General features: G+C 42.0%; 1 protein-coding gene across 1 annotated transcript in view; it reads left to right on the top strand.

Moving 5' to 3' along the window:
- Positions 1–5,011: 5,011 nt before the first annotated feature.
- Positions 5,012–12,348, top strand: part of CEP350 (centrosomal protein 350) — a 151,046-nt gene continuing 143,709 nt past the window's right edge. The window contains exon 1 of the mRNA XM_037737047.1: positions 5,012–5,165. The gene's annotated coding sequence lies outside the window, so the exon portion shown is untranslated. The remainder of the gene's footprint in view (positions 5,166–12,348) is intronic.

Here is a 12,348-nt window from a genome sequence, read left to right on the forward strand (position 1 = left end):
GTAGAGACGGGGTTTCACCATGTTGACCAGGATGGTCTCGATCTCTTGACCTTGTGATCCACCCGCCTCAGCCTCCCAAAGTGCTGGGATTACAGGCTTGAGCCACCGCGCCCGGCCCGGTTCTCAATATGTTAATAGAGTTGTGCAACCATCACACTATCAATTTGAGAACATGTTCACCACATAAAACAGAAACTCTGGCAGGGTGTGGTGGCTCATGCCTGTCATCCCAGCACTTTGGGAGGCTTAGGCTGGTAGATCACCTTAGGTAAGGAGTTCAAGACCAGCCTGGCCAACATGGTGAAACCTCGTCTCTACAAATACACAAAATTAGCAGGGCACGATGGCGGGTGCCTGTAATCTTGGCTACTTGGGAGACTGAGGTGGAAGAATTGCTTGAACCTGGCACCTGGGAGGCGGAGGTTGCAGTGAGCCGAGATCGTGCCATTACACTCCAGCCTGGGTGGCAGAGTGAGACTCCAACTTAAAAAAAGAAAAAGAAAGAAAGAAATTTCATAACCACTAGTAGTCATTTCCCATTTCTCCTCCCTTCCTCTATGTCTATTTCACTTTCTGGCCTCAGGCAATCACTTATCTACCTACCATCTCTATACATTTGCATATTCTGAACACATTTTATATTCCTCTACATATGTTATTTCTTTTAATATTTACTTACACAACCCCATGAGGTAGGTACCATTGCAATCTCCACTGTACAGATGTGGAAACTGAATCACAAGGAGGTTAAGTACCTGACCAAAGAAATATAGCCAGTAAGTAGCTCAGCCAGGCTTTATTTATTTATTTATTTATTAAAATAAGACTGTCTCACTTGGTCACCCAGGCTGGAGTGCAGTGGCGCAATCTTGGCTTGCTGTGTCCTCTGCCTCCCGGGTTCAAGCGATTCTTCTGCCTTACCCTCCTAAATAGCTGGGACTACAGGTGTTTGCCACCATGCCCAGCTAATCTTTTGTATTTTTAGTAGAGATGGGGTTTCATCATGTTGGCCAGGCTGGTCTCAAACTCCTGACCTCAAGAGATCCACCCACCCTGGCCTCCAAAAGTGCTGGGATTATAGGCGTGAGCCACCGGACCCAGCCTCAGCCAGGCTTTAAACCCAGAATTCAAGTTCTAGGTGAATAGTTATGTTTTCTTTCCTGGAAATGCAAAATTTGATACTGAACTTTGGGCAATGATTAAGAAATGGGCAGATAGAGCTTTGGGGATGTAATGATGTCATTCACTATTTGCAGACTTCATGCTTTTAATCCTCTATGGAGACAAAGGTTCTTACAATTGAACATGATCATGATGTATAAGATACACGCAGAACTACTGAGAGTAGATACCACTCTAAGCTGGAGTGCATCACACAGTTCCAGGGTGGAAGAGCACCTGGAAAGCATAAGCAATCAAGGATTTTTTTTTTTTTTTCTGTAGTAGTTAGCTTCTCAGTTGGTACTTAGAGAACGTGGCAGAAATTGGGAGCTGGGATAATATGCGTTCCAGGTTAGGGAACAAAGGCGTAGAGGTAGGAATGAACAGGTTGTTTCTCAGATCCACTGTGGCTTGAATGTAACATTTTCAATCAGTGTATCACTTCCCATTTAGTGATATTAGCTACAGTTTATTTCTGTGTTTTAATGCCAAGCTCTTGACAGATGTTATTTCTAATCTTTAAGATAACCCTACAGGGTAGGTATCATTAGCCTTGATTTACAGACAAGAAGATTGAGGTTCTTGAGGGGTCATAGGGCAAGTAAGTGATAGAGCCAAAATTTGAAAAAGATCTTTCTGATGTCACATTTCTGCCCTTTCTACTTTATTGTGCTGCCTTACTTCAGGGAGATGAAAAGTTAAGTTGGTGCCATACTAAGAAAAGCCTTGGCCAGGCGCGGTGGCTCACGCCTGTAATCCCAGCACTTTGGGAGGCTGAGGCGGGTGAATCACGAGGTCAAGAGATCGAGACCATCCTGGTCAACAAGGTGAAACCCCGTCTCTACTGAAAATACAAAAATTAGCTGGGCATGGTGGCGTGCACCTGTAGTCCCAGCTACTAGGGAGGCTGAGGCAGGATAATTGCTTGAACCCAGGAGGCGGAGGTTGCGGTGAGCCGAGATTGCGCCATTGCACTCCAGCGTGGGTAACAAGAGCGAAACTCCGTCTCAAAAAAAAAAAAAAAAAAAAAAAAAAAAAAAAAAAAAAAAAAGAAAAAAGACAAAAAAAAAAAAAAAAAAAAAAAAAAAAAAAAAAAAAAAAGAAAAAAAAAGAAAGAAAAAAGCCTTGATGGCTGAGGTGAAAAGTTCTTACTTACCTTGGCAGGTAAAGGCATAGTAGAGACAAAACTCAAGCTGAACTCTGGGAATACTACTATAATCAACTGGGCAGTAGAAATGAGAGTCTAGGGCTGGGCACGGTGGCTCACGCCTGTAATCCCAGCACTTTGGGAGGCCGAGGTGGGCAGATCATGAGGTCAGGAGATCAAGACCATCCTGGCCAACATGATGAAACTCCGTCTCCACTAAAAATACAAAAATTAGCCAGGCTTGGTGGTAGGCACCTGTAGTCCCAGCTACTCAGGAGGCTGAGGCAGGAGAATCGCTTGAACCAAGGAGATAGACGTTGCAGTGAGCCGAGATCATGCCACTGCATTCCAGCCTAGGCAACAGAGCAAGATTTCATCTCAAAAAGAAAAAGAAAAAAGAAATGAGAGTCTAAATTAGAAGAGTAGGGGTGCAGCTGGACAAAAGGGAAGTCCATATAAGAAACATGCATCAGTGGTATTTAGAGACTTAACGACTGGGTGGAAGCAAGGCGTAGAAAGGGGTATATAATATTTCTGAAACTTTGAACCTCTTAGTTCTAAGAAGAGTGTTCTGTGATGGCCATTAACAGAAATACAGGGGAAAAGAAGAGGAACTGGCTTCGTGGGTCTGAGGAGAGGAAAAATGATAAGCTTAATTTGGGAGGTGAATATGCTGGTGACTTCTCTATGTGGAGATGGGTAACGATAATTGGAGATTTAGTCTAGGGCCAAGATCCAGTTATCCAAAGAGTGGTGAGAATCAAAGCCATAGTAATCAACAAATAATATAAAGAAAAAAAGCAATCTTAGTGTCTACTAAAAAGTAGGAGAAACAAGGGAGCCATACAGAACACCTACTACCGGCCTAACACTATGGAGATGTCTGGGAAGGGTCACAAACCTTTTCACATTAAGCCTCCAATCTTGTTCCAGAGATTAATCACTCTCATGAAATTATATGCAACTAGTATAAAACGATAGACTCAAGGGCCAATCTGTAGGGTAAACACAAGAGTAATGGGATGTTAGAAAGACATTGATATGTCTGGGGGATTTAGGAGGTGAGGAGAAGACAGATCAACACAAGGTATAAGAAGTAGAAATTGTGCATAGGCTGATACCAGGGTAGTACTGCTCCTAGCACAGTGACAGAACTTTCGTGTTTTCTCTGTTGCCCAGGGGATAGCATGGGGCTGAAAAATACAGGCTTTGGGGTAAAGGAGATCCCAAATCTTCTATCTCCCTTTTATCGATAGTATAAAATTGGGCAAATGACTTAGCTTTTTCAGTACTTGTTTCTTCGTTTTAAAAAAGTGAGTATATTTAATAAGGTGGTTGTTTACATTCAGTAAAATACCCCATGAAAAACGTCTAACACAGGGCTTTAAACAGCAAGACTGGGCAAAACGTAAATAACATTTTCCTAATGCTGTCTTTCTTGCTACCACTTGCAACATATGATTACCCACATTTCCTGTTCCCTCCAGTGCAGCTTCCTGGAGATAGATTTTACAAGTCTGCAGGACTTCTGTACATCCTATGCAGGCACAGCTATAGGCCCTATAAAGAGGGACCATTTACTGCCTCCTGCTGTCATTGATATTCGACAAACATTTATTGAACACCGACAATGTCCTAATTACTGTGCTAGGCCACATAAAAGAGACCTTAAAGTCCTCAAGGCACTTAAAGATGAGTAACAGTCTCTGGGTAAATAACTATCGGAGTTCAAAAGGTGGACAGAAGCGATGGGCGGCGAGTTTGTGTGCAGTGAGCACCTAGTGGAAGGTGGCATTATTTGCAGGAGAGAGGTCCTTTAAACCAAGTCTTGACAGATGATAGCATTCATCATGCGGAGACCGGGAAACAAGGGCAAAGATATGAGAAGATACGTTGGCCATAGAGGGCCCCTAAAGGCACTGTTATATCGAAGCCAGTACGTAACGGGAGGAAACTCCGTTTTACTTGCCCACGCAAGTCAAGTCTTAAGTCATTAGAGTGCATGCTAAACAGAACTGCAAGCCTCGCGAATAAAATGGCCACAGTGACAGCAGTGGGTAACGGCAGAGCTGCAACTACTCTGACTGGGGTGACGATTTACTTGGACGACAATTGGTGAAACATTGTAAACTCTCAGAAGCTGCCGTTTCTAGACTTTGAGTTCGTTCTTGTCAAATCCCCAAGCTTGTTTTCTCGGCCCGGGGTAAAATGCGCAGCCAGCAGGCCCAATGAGCGTCAAAGGGAAGGGGCAGGGGTGGTCTCTTCTGCGGATGCACTTTGGCTCCTCCCGAGTCCTACGAGTTTAAACTTCGCCACACCAAACATGGCTTCCTCGTGGTTCTGCTCCCTCTTTTATCGCTCTCCCAGTTTTCGGCCACACTCAACATGGCTGTAACCGAAGGCTGCATTCCTGTGGCACCGTCTCGGGACAGTTCTCGCGAGGCTTTCCTGGGCCCTACTGCTCCCGCCCTGCCTCGCGCCGCCGCCACAGCCACTGCCGCTGGCGCCGCTCCTTCTCCGTGTCAGTTGTTGGGCTGTAATGGCGACTGGGCCGCCCCTGCCGAAGTGACTCCCGGGCGGGGGAGCGGGGCCAAACCTGCGCCAGAGGGAACTGCAGAGAACTGCAGCTCGGGGGGTGGCTTGCCCTAGAGGAGGGGAGGCAACCTTTCCTCCTCGTCTTCCTTCCCAGCGGACCGGCGGATCCCCGGAGCCGGTGCGAGGCGGGCACCCGGTGCGTCCCCGGAGCGGGGAGGCCAGGCCGGGCAGCCCTGGGGCCGGTCGGGGCGGCGTCACTGCACCCTCCGCCAGGCCCCGCGGGATGCACCGTGGGAGCCGAGGGCGGAGGCGACACTCTCAGGTGAGCCGCAGGAGGACCTGGTTGGGACCGTTGAGTCTCGCTCAGCCTCAGCTGTCTCTGTCCGCGGTCCCGGGTCCCCGGTGGCGGCGAGAGAGGCGGGGCCGGGCGCGGGGAGTCTTGGCCCTGCTTGGCGTCCCCGTTGGGGAACCTCCCTTGGTTCTGAGGCTTTTCCGGGACCTGGGTTTCGGGTCCCACCAGTGCCTGCTGAAGACGGAATTTCCTTCGTTACCTGCCAGTCTCCTCCCCCCTCGTCCGCCCCTTCTCTAGCCTGCAAAGAGGTAAGATACCTCTCGTCTTTGGTCTCCGGAGAAGTGCCCCTTCTCCATTTGGAGATCAGGCATATTTGGGGAGATTCCGGGGACTGGCTTCAATAGCAGGGATGATCAATTTCTCTTCCTTTTCGGTGGGGATCACATTCTCAAGTATAGGGAAAACTTTGATCTACTCTAGTCTAGCGGCTACTGAATGTAGTCTACCGATTTATTCACAGATAATTTAGGAAGAGATTTAACAAGCTTTATGTTTTGGAAGTTGTCGGTATTTTCCTCCGCCTTCATTTAAATGTAGCTCAACATGCTAAGTAATATTTAGCTAATGTCACAAGATATGAATTGGAATTTGCCTGGATTTATAATTTTCAGATAGGAAGTTGCACATAGTTATAGATTTTAATATTTTAATGCAATAGCAAATCCTTCATATGGGAAAAAACAGGTTGTCAGAAGTAGTGATTAATTTTCATGTACCCCACCTGATTGTTTTGTTTTGATGGTGATGCTTGTTTTGAATTTGGGGAAGTCGTTATTGTTGCCATGTTAACGATACCTCCTGCCCTGTATTTGAAGAGTTTTAAAGGAAAGACTATCTTTGGCAGAGCTCGTAACAACCTGAAAAGTTCTGTAGAAACACTGATAGAATACTAAAAGTTGCCCTTCATTCTAAAAATTTCTTAGTTTAAAATACCGTTTTTAAACAAGGAAATGCACTGCTAATGACATGGAACTGTGACGTTTAGCTGTTAGACCCATGCTGAAAGTTGCTTCAAAGCCATGGGCATGAAATAATTAGTTTTGGTGCTAAATTGACAAATTCCATTTAATGTAATAAAATAAATCTGAATTATTTGAACCGTGATTGCATCAAATTTAAGATGCTGTAATCTGAAAATAAACTTCAAGCTAGAATACATTGTATGTGTGGATAAATGCAAGTGTATCTCTATCTCTTCTGTTCATCCTCAGTAGCAGAACTGTATGTATGTAGAGATGGCAAGTTATATATGTAAAAAGTTTCATTCATATGTGAAAGAATTGCTTTGATTTTCTGAGATAAATTGGTGTGTGTGTCATGTAAGAGCGTTAATACTTGAATAACCAACCTGTGGGGCAATCAATTTATGAATTATAAAGTTTTTGAATTTTTTCCTTCTTTTGTCAGTCTTTTCCCCATTTTATAACACTTCTACCATAGCATGAGCAGAAGAAAGGAGATGAAGTCCCGCTATAATCAATTTTATTTGTTAAATTGCTATAAGTTATAGTGGGAGCAAAAAAGTTGTCTAAAATAACTGACATCATTATTTGGTGTGCTTCCATATACATTATTTTATTTGGTCTTTACTGTGATCTTGTGAAATAGGTATGGCAGATATCATTTTGCAATTGTGTAAACCGAGACACAGAATCATTTATGTGAATACCTCTCATTTCTGCAGATAATCTGGAATTTTATTTTTAATATTAATATAGGTAATCTGACATTTGGCATTATTTTAAAATATTTAAAAAATTATTCTATTTTTGTTCCTTTTTACATGCCCCTTATGCTGATGATCATCAGTTCTTTAAAAACATTAGTATTTTTATAATATCTTGTTAATTATTAACAAATCGTGAATTATAATGGATCACTTTACTTCTTTATGTATATACTTTTTGCTTGAACAAGATTTTTAAAGTGTAGTTCATTTATTGTCTTTCACTTTGTTTGGATACTCAGTTCTGTCCTCTTTATTCTTCCAGTCATTTACACTCTTCGTTATATAAAACAAATATCAAGCCACATGATCAGTAGCATAATTGAAAAGTAGTAGCATCTTGATTTTATTGTTGAGACAACTGATGATTTAGAAAGTTAATTCTCTGTGTATAATTATGATTGTTATTTTTGCAATGTGAGGGAAACTGAAATAATTTTTCTTACTGACTTTTCCCATGTCCAAAAATTTTAGTGTCATAGTTAAAAAATAAATAGATTGCATAGTATTTTTTTCTGTATTGATTTTTTTTTGTTGTTCATTGTTACCATAAGTGTGATTTTTTTATTTACTTGTGGTTATTTTGGGTTATTCTTTCCCTTTCTCATCTGGTCTGCAAGTTCCATGATGGCAGAGATCCTTTATTCACTATTACGCACCCAGTGCCTAGCATATGTTAATATAGTCAATAAATACTAGTTGAGGAAATTGACTAAAGAGTGGTCCCAGGATAATATTTTAAAAGCAAAACAAAACAAAAAACTAGTTCTTAGTTCCTAGGCACACCTCAACTCTTGGGAATATGTTCCAGAGATATGCTCACATTTGTTAGGTAGCAGGGGAATGACATCCTGGGATTAAAAAGTCACTGAAAATAAGCCACAGTGGAAATTTTATTGACTATTTTAATGATTTGCCTAGGAGCTCTGGCAATGGTTATGGTAATTTAAAGAAAATAGAAACTTTAAGACCCTAACCTGTTATACTAGTATTACAGTATTGTAATAACTTTGTAATTACAGGCTTGTAATAACTTTTTTTTTTTGAGTTGGAGTTTCGCTCTTGTTGCCCAAGATAGAGTGCAATGGCACGATCTCGGCTCACTGCAACCTCCGCTTCCCAGGTTCAAGAGATTCTCCTGCCACGGCTTCCCAAGTAGCTGGGATTACAGGCTTGTGCCACCATGCCTGGCTAGTTTTTTGTATTTTTAGTAGAAATGGGGTTTCACCCTGTTAGCCAGGCTGGTCTCGAACTCCTGACCTTAGGTGATCTGCTTGCCTTGGCTTCCCAATGTGCTGGGATTACAGGCGTGAGCCACTAAGTCCAGCCAGGCTTGTAATAACTTTAAGTCACTTCTTAATCACAGCATTGGGAGTTTAAATTCTTCAAGGCCATCTAGTCCAATTCCCGTATTTTATACATATGAAAACAGAGGTTGTGTAGGGGTGATATCTCACACATAGTTGATTTCATAACTGGAAGAAGAATCTACTACACAGCTGCTGAGTCTATAATATTTCAGATAATTATAAAATCAGAGCATAATTGTGATCAACTGGCAGTCTAATCAGTATTAATTAAAAACTCAAAATGACCCTTTTTTTTCATGAATCAAAAGTATTAACTTAAAAATGAATCTGATCCCTCTTCTTTGTAATTGGTACTATGAATTGATACCATTGACGCAACCTTTTGGAAGGAGATTTGGCATTTTGTAACAAAATTAAAAGTGTATATACTCTTTCATAAAATCATTTCCTGTTTAGGAGTTTATCTTACATAAATTTTAACACAGCACAGGAATTCTATAAGAAAGTTTATGTTAGCATTACTATGCAGTTGTTAGCAGGTTTCAGGATATCTATATTAACTTCATGAGCAGCAGCTGAGCATATCTTTCAGCTCCTGGGACTGTGCAGTGGATTTTCTGGGTTCAAAACCTAACTGCACCACTTTCGAGCTGTGACTCTTGGCAAATTACTTAAAGTCAACTATAAATTGGATATGCTGGTAGTTCTCATCTTACAGGGATACGATGAGAATTAAATGAGTTAACACTTATACCTTAAGTAAGCATAATAAGCACCACATAAGTGTTTGCCGTTACTATTATGTATTGACATGGAAGAATGTTCATGATATAAAATTGAGTAAAAAAACGAGTTGCATTACAGAATGTGATTTATTTAAAAAAAAAAAAATAGGGCTGGGCACGGTGGCTCATGCCTGTAATCCCAGTACTTTGGGAGGCCGAGGTGGGTGGATCACAAGGTCAGAAGTTCAAGACCAGCCTGGTCAACATAGTGAAACCCCATCTCTACTAAAAATACGAAAATTACCTGTGCAAGGTGGTGTGTGCCTGTAGTCCCAGCTACTCGGGAGTCTGAGGCATGAGAATTGCTTGAACCCAAGAGGTGGAGGTTGTGGTGAGCCGGGATGGTGCCACTGCACTCCAGCCTTGGCAACAGAATGAGACTGTCTCAAAAACAGCAACAACAAAAAACACATGGACAAATAAATGTAGTTTTGTTTTCATTTTGCATGTGACTAGAAAAAGGTCTATTTGGACAGACATAAAACCATTACGTGTGTTATCCCTGGGGGAGTGGATGACTTTCCTTTTTAACTTTAGATGTTGTGTATGGTTTTACTGTAAGACTCACTTATAATTATTGAAACTTTTTTCTAAAAAAATTGAAGTAAATTTTTTCTTGTATTTTATAGTGATATAAATGCATTTTTTGAATGTAATTTTTAGAAATCTATCCATTTCATCAACAGAATATCTCATAATTAGATCCTGTGTCAAAACTTTTGTTGATGGAAGGGCCAGGACTCAGTGGCTAACACCTGTAATCCCAACTCTAAGAGAGGATGAGGCGGGTGGGTCACTTGAGGTCAGGAGTTCGAGACTGCCTGGCCAACATGGGGAAAACTTGTCTTTACTAAAAATATGAAAACTATCCAGGCATGGTGGCAGGCCTGTAATCCCAGCTGCTGGGGAGGCTGAGGCAGGAGAATTGCTTGAACCAGTGAGGTGGAGGTTGCAGTGAGCCAAGATTATGCCACTGCACTCCAGCCTGGGTGACAGAGCAAGACTCTTATCTCAAAAAATGCAAAACAAAAAACAAACTCAACTTTTGTTGGCCAGGTGCAGTACTGGTGCCTGTAATCCTAGCACTTTGGGAGTCTGAGGCAGGCAGATCACCTGAGGTTAGGAGTTAGAGACTAGCCTGGCCAATTTAGGGAAACCCTGTCTCTACTAAAAATAAAAAAAACTAGCTGGGCATGGGCACCTGTAATCCCAGCTACTAGGGAGGCTAAGGCAGGAGAATCATGTGAACCTAAGAGGTGGAGGTTGTAGTGAGCCAAGATCTCACCAATGCACTCCAGCCTGGGCGACAGAGCGAGACTTCATCTCAAAAACAAAAAACAAAAACACACACAAAATTTTTGTTGGTGGAAGGTTGAAATTTAGGAAAATCTGTAATAAAGATATTTGTTTTTCTGCTAGCTTTGTAACCTTAAGTCTTACTTCTTAATTTATGAAGTAAACCCGTAGGCTAGATCAGTGTTTCTTAAATGTAGGATTCCTAAACAGTGCACTGAGGTAAGTCCTCACTTAATATTGTCCATAAGTTCTTGGAAACTGCAACTTCTGGTCACAGGAAACATTAAACTTCTAAGACCCCAAACACCTCTAATGTTAAACATTGAAATAAATGTGACCTACATGTAGATTTAAGACATACTAAGAAAAGTCAAGTAAGATAAATATTTACCCACTTATTTCAGTTCAGGATGGCAAGTGGCTGGAGCCTGTCCCGACAAGCATTGCAGGTAGCATTTATACACATGTGTGCGCTCTCTCTCTCTCTCTCTCTCTCTCTCTCTCTGTCTCTCTCAGACTGGGACCATTTAGACATGCCAATTCATGTCAGTTCACCTAATGCGTGCACCTCTGTGATGTAGGAGGAAACTGGAGTATACAGAGAGAAGCCACAGAGTCATGGGGAGAACATGCAAACTCCACACAACATGGTAGCCCTGGCAGGAAGTCAAATCTTTTTATTCTCATCAAAATTGTAAAGAAATGACATTGAATGAAACTGTGTTATAGAGGACCTGCTGTACTGTGGAACACCATTGTAACTCACATGGACACTATGGGATATTTGAGGAATTTCCAGGGAAACAGCAATATTGGATAGCTGTGGGATAGTTAACATCTGGAGAACACTGCTCAAACTACCAGTTTGAGATAGTGCACAAAAGATTGTGTGACATTCTTTCTGATGAGAGTGTGTCTTCAAAAGCTAGGTTTTGGGAGGTTGCTGTGATAAAAAGCAAGTACTGTGCAAAAATCAGTTTGGAGCAGTAAATGAAGGTGATGGCGTCCAAAGTGATTTCAAGATTTGAGAAACTGTGTAATGCCTAGTAGGTGCATACACCCTGTTAAGTAATTGTGGTAATTTAGTAATAAAAATATTTACTTCAATTTATACATATTTATTTTTCAAACTGCTACTAAGTTGTTAGGCTATAAATACTTATTAGGTTGTGGACTTTACTTACTAAATGGAACTGTTAGGTATTTTTTTGGCCTAGGGGTTCTATAAGAAAAAAAACTGTCGGGTGGGCGTGGTGGCTCATGGCTGTAATCGCAGCACTTTGGGAGGCTGAGGCGGGCGGATCATGAGGTCAAGAGATCAAGACCATCCTGGCTGACATGGTGAAACTCCATCTCTACTGAAAATACAAGAATTAGCTGGGCACGGTGGCATGCGCCTGTAGTCCCAGCTATTTGAGAGGCTAAGGCAGGAGAATTGCTTGAATTCGGGACGTGGAGATTGTAGGAGCTCAGATCGTGCCACTGTACTCCAGCCTGGTGACAAAGCAAGACTCCATCTCAAAAAAAAAAAAAAAAAAAAAAACACTCAAGCCAGCGTCATCCTTACCCCTCACTGTCACACTGAGGGTTCTGTGCACTGACAAGTTTGGGAACCTCTTGAACTTTTGACCAGGACACCCACCGTAAGCAACATATTTTCCAGGTGCCAGGTGTGGTGGCTCACGCCTGTAATCCCAGCACTTTGGGAGGGCGAGGTGGGAGGATCATGAGGTCAGGAGTTTGAGACAGCCTGACCAGCATGGTGAAAACACATCTCTACTAAAAGTACAAAAAATTAGTTGGGCATGATGGCGCATGCCTGTAGTCCCAGCTACTCGGGAACCTGAGGCAGGAGAATTGCTTGAATCTGGCAGGTAGAGGTTTCAGTGAGCTGAGATCGTACTGATGCTCTCCAGCTGGGCAATAGAGCAATATTCTGTTTCAAAAAAAAAAAAACAACAAAACAACAACAACAAAAAATATATATATATATATATTTTCCGTGTTCCGTGCTCCCAGAGGTTGATTTTTTACAT

Source organism: Cebus imitator, unplaced genomic scaffold, assembly GCF_001604975.1.
Source record: "Cebus imitator isolate Cc_AM_T3 unplaced genomic scaffold, Cebus_imitator-1.0 Scaffold33, whole genome shotgun sequence".
In the NCBI taxonomy this organism is placed as follows: Eukaryota; Metazoa; Chordata; class Mammalia; order Primates; family Cebidae; genus Cebus; species Cebus imitator.